The following is a 23822-nucleotide window of genomic DNA, read 5'->3' as shown; positions in this document are numbered from 1 at the left end:
GGTGAGCTTTGATTCAACCTTTCTCCCCATGGGGAAGGGCGCGTTTTCCCCCAGGCTGCGTTTCCTCACGGCTGCTGCCAGGAGAGTCCCGTGGCCTCTGCTGCCTGCCCCCGCCCTCTGCCGCACGAGACCGCGGTGTCTGCTGTGACTGCAGAAATCCTCACTGCCTCACTGGCTGGCCGGGGAGAGAGAGAGAGCTGGCGCCTGCCCCTGCTACCCTGCTTTCTCGCTGCTCTGAGCTGCTTTGCTGCCCTGCGTGCTTTTCAGCCTGCCCGCCATTGCAGCTGCCGGACGCTGACCTGACCCTGCGCCACAGCGCCACCTGCAGCCGCTCGGGAGTCATCCCACCTGCCCTGCCCGGCCGGGAGCTCAACAGCGCCCCTGCTGCTTGCAACTGTGATTATACCACATGGGAAAAGGCTTGGCAGCTCACAAGTCATCTGCTATTGGTTTTCTGGTTCTAGTTGTGGTTGCTATTATTGTTATTGTTTGTTTATAGATACTAGTAAAGAACTGATATTCCTTTTTTCCCATGCCTTTGCCTGAAAGCCCTTGATGTACAAAATTAAGTAATTCAGAGGGAGGGAAAAAAAATCACATTCTCTGTTCTAAGGGAGGGTTCAACCTCTCTTGGCAGACACCTGTCTTTCAAACCAAGACAGGTATGCATCGTGTCTCTCCATCCTCTTGCATCACCCACCAGGTGCACCTTGGTCCGGAGCAAAGACAACCCCATAGGTGGGTTTGTCTTTGCTTGAGGCAGAATTAATCCAGACAGTTTTTCTCAGCATGCCTCTCATGTGTACAGCTGGAACATTATCCCTGTCCGCTGTTCACAGGGCTTCAGATTTGGCAGGGCTAGCTGGGTTGGTGGAACTTCAGCTTTTAACTAGCCAGGTGGCCTTTGCTAAATGCTGTTCCCAACCTTTTGAAAGTCCCCCCACCTAGAGCCTTCAAGGTGGTTTTTAGCAGACTATGGCATCGCTCCACTTTGCCAGCAGCAGGTGCATGATAAGGAATGTGGTACACCCACTCAATGCCATGTTCCCTAGCCCAGGTGTTTATGAGGCTATTTTAAAAATGAGTCCCATTGTCCGACTTGATTCTCTCAGGGATACCATGCCTCCACAGGACTTGGTTTTCAAGGCCCAGGATGGTGTTACGGGCAGTGGTGTGAGGCACAGGGTACATTTCCAGCCACCAAGTGGTGGCTTTTACCATTTTGAGCATGTAGCGCTTGCCATGGCGGGTTTGAGGCAGTGTGATATAATTCATCTGCCAGCCCTCCCCATACTTATATTTGGACCACCTTCTCCCACACCACAGGAGTTTCACCCCCTTGGCTTGCTTGATGGCAGCACACGTCTCACAGTCATGGATTACCTGGGAGATACTGTCCATGGTTAGATCCACCTCTCGGTCCTGCGCCCATTTAAAGGTGGCATCTCTGCCCTGATGGCCAGAGGCATGATGGGCCCATCAAGCTAAGAACAGCTCTCCCTTGTGTTGCCAATTTAAATCTATTTGTAACACCTTTATCTTTGCAGCCTGATCCACCTGTTCATTGTTTCAGTGTTCCTCATTAGTTTGACTCCTGGGGACATGGGCATCCACATGACGGACTTTCACAGTTAGCTTCTCTACACAAGTGACAATGTCTCGCAACTCTTCAGCAGCCCAGATTTTTCTTCCTCTATGCTGCCAGTTGGCCTTTTTCCACCTTTCCAACCAACCCCACAGAACATAAGCTACCATCCATGAATCCGTGTACAAGTATAGCTTTGGCCACTTCTCTCTTTCAGCAATGTCCAGGGCCAGCTGGACAGCTTTGAGTTCAGCAAGTTGGCTCGATCCCCCCTCTCCTTCTGTAGCTTCTGCGACCTGCCACGTGGGGCTCCATACAGCTCTTTTCCATTTTTGATTTGCCCCCACAATACGACAGGAAGCGTCAGTGAAAAGAGCATTGCGTGTATCATCTTGTGGCAGTTGGTTGTAGGGTGGAGCTTGTCTCCCGAAGCTACCTCTTCCTGCTCCTCTCCGTCAGTGAGACTGAAGTTTTCACCTTTGGGCCAATTTGTAATTATTTCCAAGATGCCAGGTGATTTGCGTTTCTTATACAGGTGTGCTGTGTGATGAGGGCAATCCATTTACTCCATATGGAATTTGTGGCATGGTGGGTGGAGGGAACCTTTCCCTTGAACATCCACTCCAGCACTGGGGTGCCAGGAGAAGCTGTGCTTCTGTGCCGATTACCTCTGAGGCAGCTTGGACACCTTCATAGGCTGCCAGGATTTCCTTCTCGGTGGGAGTGTAGTTGGGTTCAGACCTTCTGTAACTTCGGCTCCAGAATCCCAGTGGTCGGCCTCGAGTCTTGCCAGGCACCTTCTGCCAAAGGCTCCAGGACAGGCTATTGCCCCTGGCTGCAGAGTAGAGCACATTCTTCACTTCTGGTCCTGTCCTGACTGGGCCAAGGGCTACTGCATGAGTGGTTTCCTGCTTGATCTGGGCGAAGGCTTGTTGCTGTTCAGGGCCCCAGTGGAAATCCTTCTTGCATGTCACCAGGTAGACAGGGCTCACAATCTGGCTGTACTCAGGGATGTGCATCCTCCAGAAACCTATGGTGCCTAGGAAAGCTTGTGTCTCCTTCTTGTTGGTTGGTGGGGACATCGCTGTGATCTTATTGATGACTTCAGTGGGAATCTGGCGCTGTCCATCTTGCCACTTCACCTCCAGGAACTGGATCTCTTTGGCAGGCCCCTTGACTGTGGTCTTCTTGATGGCGAAACCAGCTTCTAGGAGAATTTGCATGATTTTCTCTCCTTTCTCAAACACTTCTGCTGTGCTCCCCCACACAATGATGTTGTCAATGTACTGCTGATGTTCCGGAGCCTCACCCTTTTCCAAAGCAGCCTGGATCAGTCCATGGCAGATGGTGGAACTGTGCTTCCACCCCTGGGGCAGTCGGTTCCAGGTATACTCCACTCCCCTCCAGGTGAAAGCAAACTGAGGTCTGCACTCTACTGCCAGACGGGTGGAAAAAAATGCATTTGCAATGTCAATAGTGGCATACCACTTTGCTGCCTTGGATTCCAGCTCACACTGGAGCTCCAGCATGGATGGCATGGCAGCACTCAGCGGTGGAGTCACCTCATTCAAGGCATGATAGTCCACATCTCCATCAGATTTGTGCACAGGCCAGATGGGGCTGTTAAAGGATGAGTGGGCCTTGCTGACCACCCCTTGGCTCTTGTTGGAGGCTGGGGAAGTTGGAATTTTCCTCCATCCTGTTACTAACAGACAAATGGCTGAGTGCTCAGAGCTATTAAAATCTTTTGTAAGAGACAAAGGCTCTGAGCTGGGTGTGGTGTAGGGAGGAAGCTCTCCCGGCCGGCCGGACACTCGGCCGGACACTCGTTCATGGGACACCGAGAGGAAAGCAACTGCTTTTGGCTTCTGGCTGCAACCACGAGAGATCCAACTGTGCTCTGCCTTCTCCTTCTGGCTCGGTGAGCTTTTGGCTGGAGAAAAGGTGCGAAATTCAACCTCTTTCCCCACCGGGAGTGCACGCTTTCCCGGCTGCGTTTTGCTGCAGCTGCAGGGTAGCCCGGCTGTCCCTGCCGCCCGCCCCGCTTTTGCCGCACGAGACCGCGGTATCTGCTATGACCTGCAGAGTCCCTGCCACCTTGCTGGCTGGCCCGAGAGAGCCAGCCCTGCCCCTGCCGCCTCGCTCGCTGCTCTGAGCTGTTTGCTGCCATGCCTGCTTTTCAGCCTGCCCGCCATTACCAGCTGCGTGAAGCTGACCTGACCCTGCACCACAGCGCCACCTGAAGCCACTCGGCAGTCATCCCACCTGCCCTGCCCGGCCGGGAGCTCAACAGTGCCCCTGCTGCTTGCGACCGTGATTACACCAAACAAGAAAGTGCTCAGCAGCTCAAAAAGACATCTGCTACTAGTTTCTAGTTTTGTTTGTTGTTATTCTTGTTATTGCTTGTTTATTCTGCTACAGATACTTGTAAAGAACTGTTATTCCTTTTGCCATACCTCTGCCTGAAAGCCCTTGATTTCAAAATTAAAATAATTTGGAGGGAAGGGAGATCACATTCTCTGTCCTAAGGGAGGGTTTCACCTCTTTAGCAAGCACCTGTCTTTCAAACGAAGACAGCTCTCCAGCTCACGGACCATCTTGTGCATGGGAATGACAGCATCTTAATTAGTTTGGTATTCCCAGCGGTGCACTGTTGAAGTGGCAATTGGTACTTGTTGGTCCTCCACTTTCAAAAGTCCAACTGCAGAAGGGTTCTCTGATAGTCCAGGCAAGGTGTTCAATTGCCTAACACCCTCTGCCTCGACAGAACTATTCCAAGAGCCCACTTGAGTCCTTTTGGGTCTTTGAAATAGCCGTTATGGAGGAAATCTATGCCCAGAATACACAGGCCCTCTGGACCAGTCACGATGGGATGTTTCTGCCACTTCTTCCCAATTAGGCTCACCTTGGCTTCTACCAGAGTCAACTGCTGTGATCCCCCCATCACCCCAGCAGTAAAAATGGGTTCTGCCCCCACATGTCCCTATGGCATTAGGGTACAATGCACAGCTGTGTCAACCAATGCTTTATGGCTCTGATGTGCCAGGCCATTGAATCCACACAGTCCAAAAAACACGGTTTTCCTGTGCCTCTACCTGGCTAGAGGCAGGGCCCCTCTAGCACTGGTTATCATTCCCTTCCTGGGCATATGTTCCAGAGGTTCCTTCAAGGGGACCTGACTCATCATCTTCCTCTTTGTTGTACCTAGCAGTTTGGCCACGGGAAGCTGAGGCTACTTTTGCTTTAGCAGAACCCCCTCGGCTAGCGTTTTCCTCCTTAAGCTGATGCACCTGTGCTGCCAGGGCAGTAGTGGGCTTCCCATCCCACCTTCTCATGTCTTCCCCATGGTCATGCAGAAAGAACCACAACTCAGCTCGTGGGGTGTACCCTCTCTTCCTAGCTGGGGGATGTTGGACTCTGGTGTTGGGGCCTTCAACAGACTTCAACATCTTTTTCTCTTGAGACTTTCCTGGTGCCTGATGGCTGATATCATCATGACCCTATCCCTGGAGTCCCAAGCATTTCCTGTGTTTTCTTTATTTTACAGCCCCCAAAATAATATTAGTACACTAAGAAGCCACAAAATCTTTGAAGCCTTAGCAACTTCCAGGGTGATGGTTACCTTGCAGAGCAGTGTCAAACTGAAGTGAGCTCTTGGCAATGTTTCCTACCAGTTTGCCTGAGTTCTTCTTTTGGAGTCCCTTGTACATTGCTGTTGTGATCCTGAAAATAGCATTGAGAATTACAAGCAAGGCTTGCTTTGGCTGTACTGGGGCAGTGTGACAGTCAATTATCTCTTTTCAGTGTTCTTCAGCGTCTGCGCAGACACAGCCTGAATTTGATTAGCTTATTTTCATCTTTAAAGTAAGCAATACTGCAAAGTCACAAATAATTGTTGTCTAGTCTGTACTGACATAATCTTGATTCTGGTGAAGTTCATGTTTATTTCAGAGAAGCAGCATTTCTGCATCTTTCCAGTGACGGTTTTATTTGATTTCAGGCACTGTTTCTATTGGTACTTCTTTCACATTTCTCTGACTAATCTTGCAGTGCATTTTTGCATTAAGTTCCATTATTTCTCTTTCAGCTGATTAATTAGGATTGTAAAAAACAGCTTTAGCATTTCCCCTTTCCTGCACTTTTCATGTATTATACCCTTTATTTGTAGTTTTCCATGTAGCTTTCAGCCTGAAGTGCCTTTTCATTTCCATCAACTTGAATCAATTTTCAAGCATGACTTTTTGAGACTACTCAGTGTAGCTGTAAGTGATAATTGCTTCTTTTTCCTCAACTTTTAGTTTTATAATGCTATTAAATAAAATGTTCCCTGGCAGGAGTAATTCTTTGAGTCTATGCTGCTTCTTGTTGATTCTGTTTTGATACTGGTGTGCCCCCACCTCTTTTGGCAGCCCATCTGCCCCAGGCTGGAGGTTATCTCTGGAGGCTGGAGGATATCTCTGGATCCCCCAAAGCATTGGGGGACTCTAGGGTTGGATTGTACCTGTAAAAGCAGCTAGTTTGGTCCTTTTCTTGCACCCTAAGCTTGCACCTTCAAATTAAACACCAGGCATGGCTTGTTCAAACATACTTTTCTGAGGAATTGATTACATGGGGCAACCCAAATAAGTTTTACTCAGCCAGCTTAAGATGTAAATAACTTCACCTCTTCAGCAGACTTGACCTTTGCTATATGTTTTGAATGTTTTTCCTCTATTTAAGTCGCCAGCTCTTCTTTCATTTCAGTGGCCTAATAATGTGACTGAGTTTGCAGTGATACAAGTATGAAGTATCAGTTTTAAACTTACAATTTTGCTGTCCTGCAAAAAGGAGTGATTGCAGGCAGATGTATATTTTCATACTCAGTCACTATGCCTGCCTCAGGTAGGTCCCCTGACACATGCCTTATTCCTTGTGCAGAGGTTCCAGATTTGGGGAGGTTTTTATAACTTTAAAGTCTTCTGACATGTCAGAAAATCCTGTTTCTTCTCAGCTATTTTTTACTTTATGCCTAGTCAGAGTGGGATTACTGTTTCCAGTGTGTGGGAGAGGGAAAATGTGAATGGCATTCTGGATCACATGCTAAGTAGAAAATACTGCTGATTCCTTAACCTCAGTGTTAAGACAGTTGAAACTGTAAGAGGTGCTTGCATTTTTTTGTTTGTTTCTTGGTTGTTTTTATTGTTGCTAGTCATGAAATTTCAAAACTTCAAATTCTTGGCATAAGCAGGGTTTTTCAAAGCAATCAGATTGTTCTAATGAGGCAGAGAAGCATTTTTAAACCTAGGTTGCAGCCCTGACTGTTAACTTGGCTACTGGTGGCTTTTGTAGGAAACAAAAAGTTTAACTTCACTGGGAGACTTGAATTGTCTCTAACCCCAAGGACAGATGCTCTCTGGGCAGGTGGGACGGGAAAGTAATTGAAAAGAGGAAGCCGAAAGGATGTGTGGGATAAAGGTGCTGGGAGGTGGCAGACTAAACCTCACAGACCTGCATGTATCAGTCCTGCTGCAACTGGTAGAATTTCAGATATGTTATAAATCTGACAACTGTTAAGTTTAAAAGTGGACAAAAAAGAAAGCTGAAACAATAATACGCATTGTTGAAATTAGATTTATTAGGACTTGAAGTTCAGAAGTTGATGTTCTTGCTAAGCTAGCGGGAAGACAGAATCAAGAGTCTGAGTCAATGAATCTCATTGAATGGACTAATCTGAGGTTCAAATCCCTGTGTATTAGTGATTGAGCTTGTTTTAACATCAATAAACAGGTATGTTGGTAAAGAATTAATTAATTTATGGAAGATGAAAACACAACATATGTCTTTGTTTTCTAAGCTTTCCAGTGTGTAATGTTGAAACAGTTTTATTTAGGATGTTAGGAGAGAGGGGTGCTCAATATTAAATTGTGGAGATATGAGTGAGTGGTACTTGTTCATGTGTGGAAGACTTTAATCTCTGATATTAACTGGTTCACTAAAATGTTATCTGGTTCACTGAAATACCATGCCTGTTTTACTTTAACTGTATGTTGACTTCCATCATTATGAAATTACCAATCCTGTTTTTACCAGACACAGGCTGAATTGCTGCTGTGAAGAGTGGGAGATTCTGACTGCATGAAGATAATACAGCTCTCATACCCTGACCTGAAGCACACAAATAAATTACCTTACTGCACACTACTTAGCATTTGTCTAAATAAACTACTCTTTATGCAGAAAACCAGACAATTAAAACCAACAAAAAGAAAACTCACGCCTAAAACTCATGCCTGGTGAAGATGTGGTCAGTTTGTGCTGTGGGTCCTTTCTGCTCTCATGTGAGTAAAGAGTTCACAAGGGGCCCATTTGGAGAAGCTGTAGCCTTTGTAACTTGGTTTGTGCCAGCTAGGTATTCAGTGAAGGGATACAAACCCTGACTATATTGTCCCTGTCAGTAACCTATTGCTTTTTTGGGGCATAAGCCTCTAAATCTCTCCTCTCGGTGCTTAGCTGTAAGAGAAGCTCCAGCATCTGCTGGGATGAAACTGGAATGGGTGATTGCCCTATTCCAGACAAGAATTTAAGGACGGGGCTTTTGAACTGGCCTCTCTGCTCAATGAGTAGGTGCTGTAGTGTCGCTGTTGAGCAGCTAGCAGAGTAATGAATCCATCGGTTCTCAGTGGCAAGAAGGAATGACCTTTATTGTTTTGATTTCATCACATTTATAGAGTTCTCAAAAGTCACCCAGATTGGTCAGTCAGAAGCCTTCCCCCAGGCCTGATTGGCCAGGCCTGCACTGCCCAAGTTCTGGGACACTGTTCCAAAACATCCAAACTTTATCTTTATTTACAAAACACAAGAAAACCTCTCATGGGAAAAACTGTGCTAGCCACACTGTAGTGCGCTTAAGCTGTTCTAGAGACTTCTCCCTAGCAGAAACCTGTACCATCCCATGCTGTAATCTTATTGGTTTACTCCTTTCTTCTCCCTGGCTCCTCCCCTCTGGCTTCCCCTAGTTGGTTCTTCTGAATAACCACGCCTCTCTTCCCTCTCCTGATAACCTGCTGAGAAAGTGGAACTCGGGGTTCACTATCTTGGCTTTCCAGCACCCCAAATCCTCCCCTGCCTCTCCGCCCCTCTCCACCCTCCTTTGACCCTCAGCTGTGGACCTTAGTAAATCCCTGGAAACCTTAGATGGTGATCCTGCATTTCTTCCATCGCCACGCCTCCATGGAGTCTCGCGTTCCCCGCAGCTCCACTGCCTGCTACAGCCTTGTGTCTGCCTGGCGTGTTCTGGCCACGGGCAGCCCCCTCCACATTGCGGCGTGGGGTGGCCATTTGTGAGTTGTGATACCGCGTTGCCGCAAGTAGGTGCAAGATTTTGCAGCGGAGAGGAGCTGCAATGTCTTCAGAATGAGATGGAGATGATGAGCTTTTAGGGTAGAAGCATCCAGCCCCATGCTGCCAGGGGTGCACCTCATTGTCAGTCTGGTCTGGGGGGGCGTAGGAAAGGAAAGGGCTGGATAGGTTAGTGACTGTCCTGGTGAACTTCTGACCCAGCTCAGTGGGGAGCTTGGTGAAGGCTCCTCAGAAAGAGTCTAAAACCAGCAGCCTCTCCCAGCCAGAGGAAAAGTTGCCCCTTCTCCATTTTCACTGCCTGGGGTGGTTTATCTCTGAGTTTTCTGGGAGATAAACCCAGAAAACACATTTAGTTCCCAGTAGTTCTTTGTACAATGCTTCTGAAGTTGTAAGAGTTGGAGGGGCCCTGAGCGTGATAGTAACAGTGAAAAGGTGCTTAATAGGGAGTGGGACAGAGATTCTGTCCATGTCTGATGGGTACTGGGGAGAAAAGAGTTATTGGTGTTCAAAGTGGTGGCCAGGCAAGGTTGAGACCTTGGAGCAATTCAGAAACAGGAGGCAGAGGACACACAACTGCTAGTTTTCATTACTTCCTTCCCCTTTAGCTTCTGGGAAAGGAGTTGGAGAAGGTAGGGCCATTTTAACAGAAGCAAGAAGGTTAAGGAGATAGGAGATTTATGTGCTTCAGTTTTGTCATTTGGTATCTTTCCTACACTGTTCCACTTCTAGGAAAGTAGCATCTATTGTCTTAAACTTACGCTGATGCCAAGTAAACCAGCTTATTCTTCTGTGGGTGTGACAACCACAGATTTTACTAAATTTCAAAACTTGTTATTGCAATGTGCAACATAATTAAAATGCTAGCTAAAATAACTTGTGCTTGGATGCTGTGATTTCCCTCTAGCATAAACAGGAGTCACAGAGTGTACAGATTAATAGCCATATGCACCATGTAGGAATAAATATGCTCTAGGCTATGTAAAACAGCAGCTCAGGGCTGATGGGTTTAGTTCAGAATAAAGAACTTTGGGAACGAGATACTGTGTGGTGTGCTGACAACTTTCTCTCTTTTGAGTTTTTTTAATATTATTCTTTGCTGTCATAAAACCTATTACAATAAACTTGAAACTTGGATGAAATAAAAAAGAGTATAACCTGTTTTCATTAACTTCAGCAAGGGAAAAAATGCATTTCAGTGTCATTTTCGCTACAGCATGGAACTGCTGTGGAGTGGGCTGCCTAGAGCAAAGGAGCAGGTTTCCAAATCTGTTGAGAGCAGAGATTGTTAAAATATGTTACATAAGACGCAAGTTTTAAAAATAAATAAATGAATAACCCCCCCCGCCCCCCAAAACTGAAGGTAAGAAATATGAATCTGAATCAGAAAACACCAAGTAATTGTGAATAAATAATATAGTTGCATGCACATACTAAGGCCAAATATAATTTCAAATGCCTCCTAGGTTTAATAAAACATGATAAAATTTTTCCTCAGTATGGCATCCTTGATTTGTTGTTTTCAGATTCCTAAACAGAAGGAAGATGTGTATGACTTCCAGTGCATTTTAATGGCTCTTCTTTGCAAGTGCTGCAGCTGAAATGCGACATATTTTGACTGTCATAAAACCTGTGAAATTATAATTATGCCTTTTATTATCTTTAACCAAATGGCAAAAGGTTCAAATGCATTTTCATTCCAATCACCACATTGTTGGTACTTGCCTTCGTTGCTCTAAGGTAAAAAGAAAATATTATGCAAATGAAACCCTCTACCCACCAAACACAGTATTAAATCTATCTGAAAGCATCCAGTATTAATCTTGCTTATATGTGTGTTGCTGATCTAGCTAGGGCTGCTGTGGATTTTGAGAGGCAAGCACTGGCCTAAGATGTACAGCTTGCTTAATTCTTCTTCTTTTCATGGTGACCAAATGCCACTGAGCAATCAAAGGAACATAAAGTAAAAAGACAATGGTAGGTTTGAATGTTGTTGTTTTGCTGGTTATTAAACAGCCAAGTTGCTTACTAAAACTCCAATTTGAGTCTAATCTGGAATAATTTTGAAATGATTCCTACAGACGAGTATCTTGGAACCATCTCACCTTTGTGCAATAAATATGCCAGTAATGTGAAATGAGCTCCTCCAAAGCCCACGGCTTCTTAAAAGCTTTCCAACAAAGAATATTAAACCTTTCAAATTGCGTAATTTTATTTTGTTTGGCCTGATTGCTTCTGGTTCTGTATGATAAGGACGTGGCATAAAGTGCATAAAGCAGCAGTCAAAGCCATCACAGCATTGGAAGTTTATTGTTAACTTTCTGCACTGAAGAAAACCTCAGTGTTATCCTTGGAGAAGCCATTAATGAAGCTCCTTGTGTAGTTACATCCTGTCATTCTTTATTCACCTTGAAATCTGAAGAAAGAAGAAAAAGAATGAGTTGCAAGATGAGTATCAGTTCATGTTTTAAGTTTGTAATAACTCCCTCTTCTTGGTAACAGCTCATAATGACAGAGGAGCCAGAAGAAAGGAGCTGACTTTGGAAATGCTGGCATCTAATTCATGACAATGTTGCTATATCCAGGGAGCTTGTCTTTGAAAAAACAGCAATATGGCAAATCAAAGAGGTCTAGGTGCTTCTTAATTTCAATTCAGAATATGTCTGAATGATGTATGAATAATGACTTCTTGTCATTACAGGAACATGCATTTATAATTCTATTAAAAAGAGACAGTGAAGTATGACATGCAATGTAACTGCCTGGATTTTTTTTCTAAGTATCTCTGGTTTTATTTTCCTGCCAGCTTACAAATAGTCTTACTGATCCTTACTTGTAAACCTTTCTGGAGTCACCAGCTTTGCATTTTGGAAATGGTGTAATATTTCAGATTCTTTTGAAGTATTCGGTTTGCAATTTGCAATTTGCACCAGTCAATCTTTGGTTATTTGACTGAATTGTTATATAAATCTTGGCAAATGTCAAGATGCTCATCTGAGAAAAGTGGTGTGTCTTTTTAGCACTTTTAAAAAACATAATTATTCTCTGCATGCTGCAAAGGTACACTGCAGGCCATGATTCTCCTGCTTACAGAGGCTGGGCAATTATATTCTGTGAGCAGCCCCATGGAGCATATTGCTGCTAAACAGTATTCTTTGGTCTAACTTCAAGGTTGTCATAGTTTATTAGAAACTAATTCTAACAAAGTTTTTCTGCTTTAGTGGGTTTTCTTCTGACACCCCCTAGATATGTTGGGAATTTTTGCCATTGATTTTAGTTTCACATTTGTGTGTCAATCCTTGGGCTCAGCTGCTCTCCTGCTACAACACTCACTAACATAATTTTAGCCATATGTGGAAGGTGAAAGATTTTATTGCATTTGTCAAAACTCATTTGTTTTAGAGCCACTGGGATATGAGCTGAAAGGTCACACAGTGTGCAGTGACTGTCCTTGCAGCAGCAGGCAGGAGATGAATATGTTTATATGTGCACGATTAGTTCACAGCAATTGTGGTCTGCTGTTCTTTTTCCTATGTAAGTAAATGTAGGAAAACACAGTTTTCCAGCAAAACTTGTGTTAGTTGAGCAGGCCTGAACAAAGCCTCAGCATAGTCAGGCCTCGGTAAAAATCCTAGCAAGGTGTCATGAGAAGCTAATACCTGGGAACCACAGCTGTGCTTCTGAGCTGTGAGAAGAATGTCATGAGAAAAAATAGGGAGTCAGGAGTGTTATGAGAAAGAATAAGGGAGTCACCAGGAAGATCCCTGAATATGTGAGAACAAACAGCAGATACGTGTGTAGCTATAATTAGAAACATCTCTAACAGTATATAAGTTTCTCGTTTGGTGAAATAAAATGGAGCTTGTTTTATGACTTATGTTAAGTCGTGTGTGAGCTCTCTCTCGCCGTTTCTCAAGTAAATGCTTGGTCACAGGAAATGGAAGTGAATATACTTCCATTTGCTAAATAATAGTTAAAAGATCTGATATTCTGAAGTGTCTCTATGTGAAAATTGACATGCATTTTACCTAATGCTGTTTTGGGGCATATATAAAATATGTATTTAATAAGAAGTTTCTGAAGCCAAATATTTAGCCAGTTTCTGTGTTTAGAAGCATTTGAAATTTTGGATCTTATAAAAAACTCACACATTTCCTTCTAGGATGCCTTAGAAAGAAGTTTCAGAAGAATTTCTCAGTAACCGTTCTTGCTCTTCTTGGGTTTTCCTTTTTTTCTAGCCTGGCTCTGGACAGCTTTTCTTGATGGAATGACTTGGTATTTTCCTTGTCAAGTTTACAAAATCAGAGAATGAGCAGGTTGTAGACATTTACCAAAACTTTTATTTCTGACTGCAGTAACTTGCAGTTAAAATGCTACAAACAGAGGTCATTAATGTTGGAATACACATCCTTACTGTCCTATGACTGCCTGGAGGCCTGCAGAAAAATGAGCTTTTGAATGTAGTTATTATTTTAAAATGACTGGATAGATCACAAAAACCAACCCCTGGAAGTAGCAGTGGCTTTCCAACATTTCTCAGCTGTTCTGCACAGCAAGGAGGGACAAACCATTGTCATTTAAGAACAGCTGGAATATCCATATGTACGTTATCAGTTTAGTGCCTCTCAAGTGAACATCCATAGAGTTTTGTTTTATTTTTAATTTAAATTAGCATTTTTATCCCTGAACAAATCTGCATATCATTGGTGCTGATACCACCAATCTTTTCCACTTGAAATCTACTGCTGATATTACCTGATTTATCCAGGAAATCAAATGAGGAACATGGAATAATTTTAGTGAGATGTTGCTGGGGAATAATGGGCTTTTTATTTTTAAACAGATCCATGCAATTGGTCAGAAACAGCCAACAAACACTGAAATAAACTTTTTTTATACTCATGCAATAATGTATTTGAAGTGCTAGATAGGAGTTGGCAGTTTGGGAAAGATTACTGGTCCCCCATTCTACCTGCTTGTAAATGTGCATTTTGTGATTATTCTGTCTCATGCTTCTCCCTCATCCCACCCCCTTCCTCATTCCCTTGATGAACAGCTTATGGTTTATTTTAATTTCAGAAGCTTTTCTTCTGGCTTGTTTATTATTATTTTACTCTTCAGAAACCTGAGGCTAGGCACAACATATCAGCAATATTCTGTTTCCAGCTATTGATTCAGGCAGTGTGACAAGGGAAGGGCCACAGTACCAAGCTTCTACCCTCCCAATGTGCTTTTTCCCAAATACTGCCTAAAGATTGTATTTTTCTTTTGTGTTGACACAACTGAAGGAAAGGAAAAGAGCGAACAAAATGTAAGCAGCTCCTGGGAGAGTGCTCTTGATGCAAGGGGGGTTAAAGGTTAAGGACTGATTAATTAAGAACTGCTTGCTAAACAATGTATACTGCATACTTAACATTTATTGTACTCGACAAAACAGGATGGAACTGTTGTAAAGAAAGGAAGCTGCCGGGGCCTGAGTTCTGCTCTCCGGACCCCTAAACTAGTTGAGATCAGCCCTGAAGTTTGGACTAGGGCCAAGGGACCAGAGACCATGTGCAATGAAGTAAGGTGAAAAGTTCATTCTTGATGAAGACTATGTATTGCTTCATCCAGACCCTAGCCTGTATTTCTGAGACCACTGACCCACAGCTAACAGGAAGCACTGTGCAGATGCAAGCTTACATATTGATGACTAAGGACTATGCAAATGATTTTGGGGATAGGTTGTGAATATGTATAGGCATGTATGTAACTTGTAACCTGATATAAACCAAGTGCAGTACCGCTTGGCGCGCATGCTTTTGGAGGAATCATCTCCTGTGCGTCACAGTGCGGAATAAACATACCTACTTTACAACTTTAGCTAGTCATTAAGTCTTTACGCGTATCACTCTTACTCCATTATTAAAACCAAACCAAATCAAACAAACCAACCTCTGAATTTGCAGTTGCAGAGCAGGAGGTGGTTTTTGAGGAGTAAATGGGGGTTATCTGAGGCAGACCAGTATTTACCTGAGCCTCAGGTTAATCCTGGTTTCTGCAAGGACTCTGCTAGGACTAAGGTTTATATGCCAAGATAGGTGTGCATCTTTCTTGTTGCCTTACTTCTGTACCCACACAGGCTCTGTAATCACAGGAATACCATCTGTTTTCTCTGGGAGTACATCTTACGGCCCATGCTGGAAGTTGATTTTTTTCCACTATTTATGTTTTTAAACATTGCATTGATTGTTGGTTTTAAAACAAATCACTATTATTTTTAAACATCTTATACTGTCAGCTCTTTTATGTGAGAGCCTCATTGAGGCACACCTTTCAGTTCAGTAGCCTTCAGTTGCTTTATTACAACTTGAGCTTTTAGAATCCTCTTGGTCTCTTCCAAAGTGTGTGGGGGGAATTTTCTCCTTCCCCCTGCCCCCCCACCCCCCGGCTGTCCTGTGAATCCCTTGCATTGCAAATTGAGAGTAATCAAATTAATTTTTATTTATGCCTCAACATTATCCGGATTTTAATTACTACAGGAGCTATACACATGCTAGGAGCCTTGCCAAGTACCACGTGCAGGACGCAGCTAGGGCACGTGAGGGACAGGAGGCCACCGGAGCAGACTGCTCGTTTAGAAAATGGAGGGCGGCTCTGGCTCTGGGAGGACTTTGCTGACAGCCAGCCAGAGGAGAAACTTCCACGACTGGGCTGCAAGCCACCCTCCTTGCCGTCGGGGCAGACCCCCAGATGCCTGGGAAAAAATGGCGGGGAAATCGGGCTATGGGAGGAGTCTTAGCTCATAAAAGCAGTTAACTGAGCCACAATTTAGCCTGCCGTTTTTGGTTTATCGGCCTGGAGGTTCAGCTCGGCCCCCGCCCCCCACTCTCCTTTATCTCCCTGCAGTCCTCATTCTTCCCTGCCTGTCTTCGCTGTCCGCACCCACTGAGGCAGCCCGTTGCCGCTACAACCTGCTGCGCTGCTGTCCGGTGCAGCCGCCTGACCTCAGCCATCTGCGTGTTGCCCGGCACCAGCCCGCAGAAGCAGCCCTAGCTCCTGACACGGCACTCGCGCTCTCGCCACTACGGCAGCGGCGGAGACTCACCGCGGCCTGGAGCACGCACGGTCCACCTGCCGAGCACACGGCCACGGGTGTCCCGGGGTTCTAGCCATAACGCTCCGTCCCAGTCTTCCGTTTCTCTTTCGTCTCTCTTTTTCCGCTTTCTGCTGCTCTCCCCCATGGTCGGGACCATACCCTTTCTTTATCAATAAACAGTTCTCAGATATAATATTTGCTGCGTTTGTGCTTTATTTCATCTGAGAAATCTGTTGAAAAGAATCCTCCCCAACTCCCCTTACAGCAGAATGGGACACAAATGCTTTTTTAGTGAACATATTCAGAGTGGTTCAGCCTTCAGTTTCTTTAGTGGGGTTGTGGCAAGGCTGATGCATAGGGATTTTGGGGATATTTGCTTTTCAGGAATGTTAAACAAAGGAGCAATCTCACATCTATTGTTGCTAATATAATACTATACTCTTGTTCTTTCATGGGCAGCCAGGGGAAAGAGAAAAAATGAATGAGAAATACATGAGTCAGTAAACAAGGGTGGTCGGGAGTGTGGCAGTGTGTTTGCATCGAATAAATCCTTTTTGTGAGGGTGTCTGGTGACTCTTCTGTAGGCGACTTGCACATTTCAGCCACTCAGGCCTTCCAGGAGGCTACTGATACCACTTACCAATGGCTCCAGCAGTGCCCAGGGTGGCAAAGTGTTTTTCCATGTAACATCAGTTGAATGTTTAACCTCTGGTTTGGTTGCAGCGATCTCTTGGAAAGGCTGCAGGGGAGACCTGGGTAGTAATCCAGCTTTGTACTTCATATCTGAATGACACTACTGCTTGGACTTAACCATTCCAGTGTGTATCTGTTCATGGTATGTACAGCAGCACAGCCTATGTGAGACCCTTTCACCAGTGGAATGCCCCCAAAAAATGAATTATTGTTTGTGTATTTGAACCAGGGACCTAACTCGGCAGTGTTGCTCTCTATAGCAAGACTTTAACCGAGCTACCACCTTATTTAAGCAAGGCAAACCTATTCACTTCTCTGAAATTTTAATTATACTTTAATGTCCTTGTTTGTGGCTCTTTTTTCTCTCCTGTGTACAATTATAAGTAACAGCTGCAGCTCGGTCTTAATTAATAGTTTCCTAATATTATGGGAAATGTATGCCACTTCACTTTCCCAAACGTGGTGCCTCTATGATGGATAGCACAATGTGGGACAGCTGAGCGGGACCAGACCAAGGCCAGGCTATGATCATTTAACAGTGATCAAAAGTGGACACCTCAGGAAGATCATAAAATCGTAATAATGCTCTCCCTTCTTTCTCCTGTCTCTCCTTTTCCCCAACTTCCAACCATTTTTGTTTTTCTGACCTTTGAGTAAAGGTCTTCCAAACCTGAAGAAGCTTCTCTGTGTTTTGTAATCTACATGGATTTCTCTTCTACAGAACTTGGCTGCTTCATCTCAGATCCCTGTAAGTAGCTGTCAGAGACTGGAAAAGGTAATCTGTTTTGAGACATCTTGGGGACTTGGAATGTATGGTGGGGGGAAGGGTCAGGCATTGCTCTGGTGAGGTGGTGCTCTGCCCCCATGCCCTCAGCCCTGCAGTGTCAGTCAATCATGGCACACTGGAGGCATCCCTAGATTTGCCTAACCCAGTCCTTGAGTGGCTGAGGGACCAGAAGTCTCTCCTGGGAGGAAGGCCCAGGATGGGCCACAAAAGTTTAAGAAAGGTCACAATGAGGCAAGCACATTTTCCTTTAACCATACCTTCATCTTGGAGTTTTACATTGCTGGAACCCAGGAGTTGGTAGCTGCAGCAGTGCAGAACCTGAAAGCAGCTCTCCCCTGCTGCAGGGGGAGGGCTGCCCCAGAACCGGAACACGCAGAATGGTCATTCCATGGCCACGAGGTGTGGGACTGGTCAGACGCAGTCCTTGTAGAAGCATCGCAGGTTTAGAAAGGCAGCTGTTTCGTTCCTGGTCTCCATGGTGTTTTTATTGACGAAAACAGGGGAGGAATGGGGAGACTGAGGAGGGGGAACGGAGGACAAGGGAGGGTACAGGTTCATACGAGCCCAGAACCAAAGAGGCCCGTTCCGGATCTTGCTGGGGTTTTTATCTCTAGGGATGGGAGGCGGTCCTGACTCACATCCAGTCAGAAGGGGTCAGGGGGGCGGGGTCAGGGACAGGAAGGACACACGTTAAAACATATCCACTTTTTCTCTTATACAAAAGGAAAAAATTTTTTTTTTCTAGTTGTTCAGAGTCTTTTGGAGCTGCTAGAAATTTCTTCAGTAGGGCTGGAGTTGAAGCTGGTTGGCTGAGATCAGGTGTATCTTGCTGCTCTGCTGTGCGACGGGGCTGGGCTGTCTGCAGTGCCCCCCCCAGCTTTGACGTGCAGGGAGAGGGGCAGAGCTTACACACAGCCGGAAAGAGACAGGGAATTTTGGGAAAAGTAAATTTTTAGAGAGCATGGTAGAGGGGCTATTTAGGGAAGAAGAGGGTAGGAAAAAAGGGGGTGAGGAGTGATTTTTTAAGGGTAATGGTACTAGGGGGGAACTGGCAAGGTGCCTGAGAGAATCGGTAGCAACTCAGCATCTTTTTTGACAGGATGCAGCCTTGTTAGTTACCTCCTTATCAGAATGGGAGAGAGAAAGGGACATGGGAAGGAGGAAATGTATTAATAGGGGTAAACAAAACATACTGTAACAAAAGAAAGGGTTTTAACTAAAGAAAATACCTTTCTTTTTTGAAGATTGGACGGAGAGGGCCTTTTCCGGAAGCCCTCTCTAGCCCAATTCTCAAAATGCAACACTTGTTAATCTGTTTAAGGTTAAAATCAAAAAGAATGAGCTGGGGTTTTAAAACAGAGCCCTACAACCTGCCGTGTTCTATGACACAACCATTCACACCTCTGCACCCCCTCCCCTGGGGGGTGCCTTCAGCCATTCACACGTTTCCCACCCCCTCCCCTGGGGGGTGCCTCCAAATCACATTCATACAAACATTCACTCCTCCTCTGCTGCAAACTACAACTTTAGCAGAGGTCCAGGGTCAGAAAATTTCCCTGAATAGGCAGTGCAGGTGCTATCGGCTCACCACTAGAGTCTCTCTTACTCTTGGTAGACTTTCGCCGACTGACAAGACTGGTCACCGCTTTCCGGTCCCTTGCAGTCCTCTTCGTCACTGTTTTATCCTCAGCAACTCAACACAGACTTCACAAGCTTTCTACAAGTCCCTTCAGGGTCCTCTTCTTGGGACACGCCCGTGTCTTTAAGAGTCTCACAGCTCGCGGCCAACGTATGTGCTGCACAGCAGAGATGGTGTTTGGCTGTGCAGAGTTGGTCTCGGCGGGGGAGGGGCACCCGCGACACAAAATGGCGGCTCACAAGATGGCGGCGCCCATGTGCAGGCCACGTGGCCAGGGTGGTCTCCGTCTGCAGCGCAGGCAGCGTCCCGCCGCGTCGGCGGCTCCCCACCATGCGTTCGCCGCGCCGCTGCAGCCCCACGCGGCCCGGCGGGGAGGCGCGGGCCCCGTGGGCCGGTGGCCAGCTCGGCCCGGCCCGAACCGGCACGGCTGCACCGCCGGCCCGGCTCAGCCCTTCGGGCTGGCCTGGCCCGGCGCGGCCACGCCACTGGCCCCGCCGCTCCCCAGCTCCCGTGGGCTCCGCTGCCCTCCGGCGTGTCTAGGCAAGTTCTTACTTCTGCCCGCATTCTCCACCATTTGCAGCAGTGCAGAACCTGAAAGCAGCTCTCCCCTGCTGCAGGGGGAGGGCTGCCCCAGAACTGGAACATGCAGGATGGTCATTCCATGGCCACGAGCTGTGGGACTGGTCAGACGCGGTCCTTGTAGAAGCGTCGCAGGTTTAGAAAGGCAGCTGTTTCGTTCCTGGTCTCCATGGTGCTTTTATTGTGGAAAACAGGGGAGGGGTGGGGAGACTGAGGAGGGGGAAGGGAAGAAAAGGGAGGGTACAGGTTCATACGAGCCCAGAACCAAAGAGGCCCGTTCCGGATCTTGCTGGGGTTTTTATCTCTAGGGATGGGAGGCGGTCCTGACTCACATCCAGTCAGAAGGGGTCAGGGGGGCGGGGTCAGGGACAGGAAGGACACACGTTACAACAGGTAGCTTTGTCTGTTTTTCTCTGTCTTTCCCGTCTTTCTGTTTTTTCTCTTTCTTCCTAACTCTCTTCTCACAGAATGCAACATCAAATGGGTTTTCTATGTTTGATTGGCTAAGTCTATGCTGTGATAAGTGATGTTACGTTGCATTTACTTTTTTGCCAATGATCCTTAATTTTCTATAGTTTGTCAGTAAACTTCCGTGTGTTTTTTACCTCTTGAGAATATCTGGTTGAGATCTTCTTTGCGTCTACACAGAGCAAAGGAATCTTGGTTTAACCAATTAAGTCACTGAGGTGTAACAACAGGATCCAGAACATCCTAGAGCGAACAGTACTTTCGAGTGACAGAAGCTAAAGCAGTGTGACAGTGGATTCCAGGAGGATAATTTGCTAAAAGTAGAATAGCACTATGTCAGAACTTCTCCTGTAAGGTGATAATGGAAATGAATTCAGTTGTCTAATCTCAGATACAATTTGGCTCTAAGAGAATAAAAATAATGATGCCAAACTCCTTATGCAGTTCACTTGGGCTGTTTTTTTTTTAACATAGCTACTGTTAAGTATTAACTGAGATTGGACACAGCTTAACAAGTGTACAATTGAATATCAATATAGATGTGTTGATATCAGTACATATGACCAGTGGAATTACTGAGAGGTAAGTCAGAATGCCAGAGGGTTTTTAACCCCTTTTTGGTGCAATGCTCAATAACTGTAACACAAAGTTAGACCTAAATGAGCTGCAAAACTTTGGAATGCTGCCAGGCTTTGGGATGAGAGCTCTTGGATGGCTTGAAGGTGTAAAAATAGGAATTCAACTCAAGTCTCTACTCAGGTGGATGGATGGAAGCTGGACCCGAATCTAGATATGCCAAAGGCCAGTTTGAGAAGCCTTGGCAGGTTGGGATTGCAGCCAAAGTAGCATTCAAACACCTGCTTGGGAAAGACAATTTTATTATACTTGTAGATTTGTACAATATTTCCTGGCACCAGTAATACCTGCGTCTGTGCAGCTTGAACAGCTGTGCTCAGCACACAAATTTTCTGCAGGGGGAACAAAAGAAAAAGGAAGATGTAGTGATGAAGAGAAGAATTAAAATGCAAAAATCACCAATTATCTCTCCAAACAGATAAATATCTACTATGTGTTGGTCTTTTCCCTGTATTCTGGGCCAATTGTCCTCTAGTTAAAAAGAAGTTAAAAGCACTTCTATTTTAGGATTAACTGTCCAGGTATTTATAAAACAGAAAATACCCACACCACCTTCTTCACTTTGGTAGAGATTAAGCAGATGAAACATAGTTTACTTCTTGTTTTGTTACAATACAGATAGGCAGATTAATAATTTGATCTGATACCTCTGACAATATGCTTTTTTTTTTGCTGCTTGAATTTCAGCATTTAATTATAACACTATAGACCACAATACTGTCCTATTTTTCAAGGAATTCTTTTGAGTTTTTCAAATCCCTTAAGTACCTATCAAATGTCCCCATCATGAAAACAGAATGCAATACCATCTTCAGCACAAAATGGCATAATGTGGTGTAATGTTGGAAGTTTTTCCACTGAAGAATGATTTTGTACTTTGCTACATTCTGTTAAGTAATTGACTTCAGGGTCTTCCTCTGTTTTCCCTCACTTCCACTGATGTGGGTAGTCATCAGGTTTCCCAGTGATTATATGTGACAAAACCCTTTTCATTAGCCACGTGAAAGGGGTAAATCCAGCTCAGGTGATAAATCCAGCTCAGAGCTTTCATATGAAAAACTTGCAGTTAAATTCATAATAGATGAAATGTGTGCACAGGTTTGAAAAAGACAAGAGGTCATTTTTATTTTCTCCTTCCTCTGTTTTCTTTTACCAGAATATTTTTCCTTTATTTGCCTGGTTAACCAACTTTGTATTTTAGTAACCGAGTATTTTATGTAAAATACAATTCTTCTTTCTAAAGTTTGTTGAACATAACTACAGACAAAGTAGATTTTTCTCAGGTTTTACCTGCATTTAGAGAAATTTTTGTGGCTTCACGCTCAACTCTGGCAGCACTCCTCGAAGCCACAACCAAAAGGCGAGCTGCCGCACCCTGCACACGCCGGGTGTGCTGCGACAGCAAAGCCCACAGGCTGGTCTGTGGAGTCCGGGAAGATGAAGGCAGGCAGGAACCGAAGCGAGGACGAAAGAGACGTAGGCTCTTGAGGTCGAAATCTCCGGGATTTATTGTGGGAAGGAGGGGGCGGCGAAGGGAGGTGGAGGCAGGATGGAATGCGCAGGATGGAAGTGCACAGAGATCCGGGGCTCAGTACCCCAGAACATGGAATTACACAGGGTTAAAAGGGGGCTCATATGAGGAGTGGTCTACCGCGGAAAACCAATCAGGGGAAACTCTAAGGGGGAGTAGCAGGGGTACAGAGCAATAAGGGTACAGCAAGGGAGGGTACCACCTTCAAAAAACCAAAGGGGGAGCCCGGAAGGGGAGAACAAAGAGGAACATCCTGGAAGGGTCACTAAATAGGGGATAGGGGTGGGGAGATGCGCAGGGCCAATGAACTTGCTACTAGATGCATGTTGATGTCACCAGCCGCAGAGCGTCCTGGGTGTGGATGACCTTGTCACACTAACTGAAACCTTGTCCTACACCCAGGACTCCTCTTCAATGGCAGCTGTCCCATGCAGTTGGTTGCTCAGGCTTGTTTGTGCGAGAGCCACTGCCACAAATTTTGCAAAAATCCAAACAAGCAATAGTCCATTGTGTCAGTGCAGATGTAGGCCAGAGTCTGATCTCAGTGTCCCGCTGTCCATGTGGGTTTGCAGAAGCTGTTTAAAAAGAGGACCTGCTAATAACCCAAGTGCCTTTCTGTATCCTTTATTCTACTGTAGTTGAGCCAGAGTTACCATGGGAGGAATTATGCTATGGAATTCCTTGATAAAGTAAAATTTGATGTTAGCATGTTTGGGCATCTTCTGCTATTAAGGCAAAGTCATGTGTTGTGTCTACTTCCCCCTTACCATCCCCCCCTCCTCCCCGCACAGTTGTAGTGGGTTTTTTTTTTTTTTTGTTTGTTTGTTTTTTATTTTAATGAACCGAGTGCTGCTTGGATAATAATAATAACACCCAAGCAAATTGAACTGAGGATTACAGAAGATTTCAGACTGAAAGGACTTCACAGTTTCAGATATGACTATCTAGTACTCTTGCACTTTGATAATAAGGAAGGGTCCTTTAAACACAAAAATTCCTAGGCTGCATGCTGGTCCTGTTAAAGAAAATGTGAACTGGGAACCCCAAAATGTAGGGAACTGTTTGTCCCCAAGATACCAGACTCCCACCTTGGGGGCTTAGAAAGAATTTAATAAAAAAATTTAGGCATGGCATAATGAGCAGATGAAGAGCAATGTGGTATAGGTAAGCAAAGAGCAGTCTGTAAGGAATGCTGTTCTCTATCTCTGGTTACGATTTGGCCCCTTCCTTCAAAGGAAGTTTTGGGTGATCTGTGGGAATGTGAGTGTGAAAATCAAGTCAGTGTAAAGGGGAGTCTTATGGCAGAGCAGTTTTATCTTTACATCTCTATTGGACAGGTACGTCTTGTTATAAATGAAGTCATGGAGTTGGCTTTCCTAAAGGGTTATGAAGTTTTTGTTATGGTTATTTATTAATGGTTGTGTATATGTTATGACTACCTCCATAGATTTGTTGGGGTTAACTGATAATGTTATGGCTACCTCTATAGAT

The sequence above is a fragment of the Lichenostomus cassidix genome, chromosome 6 (genome assembly GCF_008360975.1).
Source record: "Lichenostomus cassidix isolate B80296 chromosome 6, HeHo_3.0, whole genome shotgun sequence".
NCBI lineage: Eukaryota > Metazoa > Chordata > Aves > Passeriformes > Meliphagidae > Lichenostomus > Lichenostomus cassidix.
Note: the sequence above shows the minus strand (reverse complement) of the source record.